Below are 5,641 nucleotides of genomic sequence, written 5' to 3'. Positions count from 1 at the left end.
ATGCTACTAACCAGTTAAGTTTCTTACATAACCATTTCCAACATTTATTTGTATAAGGATATAGATAAAGCAAGTGCTCTTCCATTTTTTAATCATTTTCACATAGAGAACATCTTATTGGTCCCTCAATACCTCATTTAGTGAATTTATCAATTGTATGTACTCTATCTTGCAATGTTGCTCATAGGAAAGTGCATGCCTTTGGGAGACATACATAGTTCCAACAAATATTGTGAGGAATGTCATTTTTTTCCCATTGTTGAGAGTTTGTTATCATATTGTAACTTTTTTTTATAGTATATTTACCACTCTTTGATGGACCCCAAACTAGTCTATCTAACCTTTCTTTATGACTAGTTGGTCTATTGTTCATAAATTGATGGACTATTGTTCATAAATTGATTATAGATCTATTTTTCCTAGAAAGATAGATTTATATATTTGATGGATTTCCAATACCATCCATTCTTATGGTTGTCTTGATAAAATTTCTTATAATCACTAACTTGTTTACCCCATCTATTAATAAGGGTATATTTTATGTTACTTGGTAAATTTGAGCTATCGAAAGGAGGTAACCCATTGCAAGAATCTTCCCACAATAGGGCCTCCCTACCTAGACCTATGTCCCATGTTATATTTTTAAAGATAAGGGGACAACATTGTAACATGAAGTTCCAAATTCTAGATCCTTTAGGAGGATTATTTTGTTTGAAAAATAGAAGTAGGTTCTGAACTATTTAGATTTTTTTGGGTAATATTTTTACCTAAATTTATTATGCATTTTCTAAACAAGCTTTGGCCCTAAGGCTATTGAAAAGAGATTTTTGAAATGGAGAAGATTGATGAAACCTATCATGGAAAAACCATTATGTTTTCACTAATGTCAAACCTGCTACTTATTGGTGAAAGAATTGCTTACTTTGGTTTGAATGTTATCATTTCATTGATTGATGAAGAGAATTTGAAAAGAAATGATAATAAGAGAACCTAGAGAAAGGTTGAGTTATATGGTGTATAAAAGGAGCACTAAACCCAAGCAAGACTTTGATGATATAGTGTATTGTTTATCTAGTTAAGGCTATAATGAAATGATACTTGAGAAAAGACTATAAGAAGCCTAAGTAAAGAAATGTGGTTGCCAAGCTTGATTGAGAAAATAGTGGAAGTTGAGCAAGTCAATTTAGGCTGAGCAAAAATTTAGTGGAAGTCAAGTATAAAGTTAGTTGAAGTTGAGTGACATATGTTCAATATGTGTTGAGCAAAGAGAAATATAGTAGGTTTTGAGTGAAGAAATATTAGTATGTATCAAGCATCAGAAGATGGCAGTAATGACTAAGTGAAACTTAGTATATGTCAAACAACCCAGTGATGACTGAGCATTAGAGGATAGTGTTTATCAAGCAAACAACATGTTATTGCCGAGTACTAGTAAAATGAGTTTGATTAGAGATTTGATGAATCTGAGCTGAAAAAGTTAATTTTTTGAATTGTGTGAAGTGTGTGGAAGATAAGTATGATGAGTTGGTGGCATAGAATTCAAGATAAATCATTTTGAGATGAAATCAAAGAGGATTGTTAAGGAAGTTTCTAGGAGGAACAAAATGGAAAGATGGGAAGATTCAATGAATTTGACCTAATCCTAAAATGGATGATTGTGGTTAAGAAGAAAAAGATCTAAATTCTCTATAAAAGGAAATAACAAGCCACAAACAATTTGTCAAGAGCTCGAACTTGAGATAGACAAGCAATCTAGGGTGTTGCTTCATATGGTGGCCAAATGAAAGAGTCTATAGTTGGTATACTAAGAAAGAAGGCTTATGGAGATGAAGGCTTAAAGGTTAAACACACTATTAGAGATGAAGAGGATGAATGCCAAGAAGTATGGAGGACTAAATAATTGATCTGTAATCTGCAAGTGAGTTGTTTTTCTATCAGATCAAGTCCTATTGTTACTTTCTAATAAATGTATTAGTCTAGATAAATCCTTTGGATTAAGGTTGACCTGATAGTCATGAGTAGATCCTCTAACATAGTACCATTCTAATGGAATGTTCTAAAGTCCTCTAAGAAGGCTCACTCCTAACAAGGTGATTGAAATCCTTTAACCAAGGTCATATTTAACAGTGTGCATTGTAACCTTTAACAAGGTTGGCTCCTTACAAGGCTCACTTCAGAAGAGTGAAATTTGGTAGCATGTTACTAGTGGTTTCTCCTAATTGGGTCTCCACATTCAATCTTGTGTCAAAATGTGTAATTGATTTTGTGGTATTTCATGTTTACATTTCTGCAAAGTTATTTTGACCTAGGACAACAATATGTAAAAGTGTAAGATATTGAATGCTCAATACATGCATAAGTATAAGTTGAAGTACTAAATAGTTTTATTTGTACATTTGGATCTTGGATAACTAATTCACCCTCTCTCTCAGTTATTCTACATATTCCAAAAATTGATATCAAAGCATCACGTTCTTGTGAAGAAAAAATTTGAAGGTACTTAAAGCTAAAGATCAAGATGTATAGAAAGGAGGTGTCTAATTTAGACAATGAAAACTTTCCTGCATGGCAAAGTTTGATGAATCTATATCTAAGAGGACTTGGCGATTATTCACAATCAACTATCACCACTAAACATGTTGATGTAGTTGGGGAACCAATTATTGAACAATTGAAATAGAAGAAGGAACACAATCGACCAATGTTGGAGATTGCATCTTCCCTAAGCTATTTAGAGTTTGATGACATTAAAGTATGTGATTCTACTAAGAAGATGTAGGACACCCTATATAAGATCTCTAGAGGAGACATGAATGTTTTCAGAGCCAAAGATGAAATTCTTAGAGGAAAATTTGATGAAATGAGAATGCAAGAAGGTGACACTATAGTCCAATATTGTGCAAGAATTAAATATGTTGTTAATGCAATTTGAGGATCTGATGGATAGATTGAAGATGAGATTGTGATAAGAAAAGTATTGAGAGCCCTACTACCTATATATTCTGTTAGAGTCTCTACTATACAAGAACTAAGGTATGCTCCTGGTAGTAGTATGGCCCCTTGAAGGGCTAGTTTTTAGACTCACTACTTTTGAACTTTCAAATCATGATAATTTCAAATATGAGAATGTTGAATATACTTTCAAAGCTAAGCTAACACCAAAAGAATTGAAAGATAAGAAAAAGAAAAAGGTCAAACATGCTACTAGTGATAGTGATATAGATGATAGAGAGCTAGAAGAACTGTAAGCACTGTTGGCTAGGAAATTTCATAGAGGCAAAGGAAAATACAAAGGTAGCTTACCCATCATATGTTTTAATTGCAATAAGGTTTTCATATTGTAGCAAGATGTCCTAGAAAGTCAACCAAAAAAGAAAAATAAAGAGGTAGAAAATATGATAGTAACAAAGGCTATAAGGAGAAGGGAAAGAAGGCTTCTTACGTTGTTGAAGAAGAATCCAATGATGAATCTGATGATCATGATGATGAATTTGTGTATGTTTCTATGAAAGATTATTCTAATAAAGATGAGGCAACTACATGGATATGTTATGTGAAGAAAAGTGACAGATGGATCATTGATATTGGATTTTCACATCACATGACTAGAGACAAAAGTAAGTCCATTACCCTTGAGTATTACAATGGAAATAGTGTTAGATTTGGTAATGACGTACCCTATCTGATAAAAGGAAAAGGGTCAATAATATTGATAGAAAAGATCATATGTGAACTTTCTTACAATGTGGAAGGACTTAATTATAATCTATTGAGTGTATCACAATTGAACAGTTTAGGATACAAAGTTGAATTTGATAATAAGAAGGCTAAGATCTATGATACTGATGGAAAATAATTGGAAGTGGAGATCATACTAGAGGTAATATATTCTATCTTGACATGAATGATGCTACTTGTCTTTTTGTACAATTTGATGATGTGTGGCTACAACATAAAAAGTTATGTCATGTAAATTTTAACAATTTGATTAGCATCAGTAAGATGAAAAGAATCAGAGGTTTTCCAAAATTGAAGAAACTTGATAATGTGATTCACAAACAATGTTAGTTAGATGAGATGACAAAGTCTAGTTTTAAAGTAAGACTCATACTTCAAAAGAAATTTTGGAATTAGTTCATATTGATTTGTGGACCAATTGATGTGCAAAGCTACAAAGGTGACAAGTATATTATCCTATTTGTTGATAATTACTCCAGAATGATGACAACAATGTTTTTAAGAGAATAATTTGATGTTTTTGAAATGTTTAAGTGGTATCTAGAAAATTTTGAAAAGGAAACTGGTAAAATCTTAAAATCTCTGAGATCTTATAGAGGTGGAGAGTTTACATCAAATGAGTTTGAAATCTTCTACAATGATAGAGGAATCAAAAGACAAATGTATGCACCTAGGACCCCTCCACAAAATGGGATTTCTTAAAGGACAAACACATTTGTAATGAATTGTGCTAGAATACTGATGATGGAGAAGAATGTTGCTTTGAAATACTAGAGAGAAGTTGTCAATACAACTATCTAGAGCTTGAATTAAGTACAAATCAAGAAAGGTATAAATTCCACATCTTTTGAATTATGGTATGGATACTCACCCAATGTCAAATAATTTAAGGTATTTAGAAGCAAGTGTTACATTCTTACAGACCACATAAATGATAAAATTGATGCAAAAAGTGAAGAAGGTATATTCCTAGGATATTCCCCAAGAAATAAAGCTTATAAGTGTTTAAATACTAACACTAACAAAGTTGTGAAAAGTGTAAATGTAAAGTTTGATGAATATACGGAGCACATGAAGATGAACCAAGGAAGACACCTAAAAATCACAAAACCTTTATGTACTACTATGAAGACATGTTTGATAATGTTGATAATTCTACAAACCAAGTTGCTAATCAACAAGAATCAGTGATTGTCATGTCACATAAAATGGATACTAAGTTGTATTTAGGAGCCAAGTTGCATTCAGGATTCAAGGTATATTTTGATACTAAGATCAATTTACATGAAAGGAATGCCTAGTTACCTAATAGAGAATTGCACAATATATCTAAAATTGAACTTCATGAAAGACCCATTGTAGAAAGGAGAATAGAACTAAGGTTTTCAAAGTATGTGAGAAGACATCACCCTACCTAACAAATCATTGGAGATAAAAAAAAAGAAAGACCAATAAAAAGTAATACATTAAGAAATGACACATGTTTTTAAGCATGCATGAGCCTAAATCAGTGAAGGATGCATTATAAAATTAAGACTAGAGCCAAGCCATGAAATAAGAAATTGATCAAACTAAGAAGAACAAAACTTGGACACTAGTACCCAGACTTGAGAACAAGAATACTATTGGAACTAAGTTGGTGTATAGAAACAAATTAGATAAGAATGGTGAAGTAACAAGGAATAAAGCAAGGTTAGTTTGCAAAGGATATGCAAAAGAAGAGGGAATTGTAACGCCCCGCTCAGGAACCCAAGAGAAATAAACCTAACATGTTACAATGTTTACTGAACTATTTTTTTCTTTTGAAGTTTAAACAACATCAAGATAACATTAATGCGGACGCAATATGAACATACACAACAAATACACCTGGATATATGATAACATATATACATCATCGAAA

The sequence above is a fragment of the Cupressus sempervirens genome, chromosome 10, assembly GCF_028749045.1.
Source record: "Cupressus sempervirens isolate cs-2001-9-10 chromosome 10, ASM2874904v1, whole genome shotgun sequence".
Lineage (NCBI taxonomy): Eukaryota > Viridiplantae > Streptophyta > Pinopsida > Cupressales > Cupressaceae > Cupressus > Cupressus sempervirens.
Note: the sequence above shows the minus strand (reverse complement) of the source record.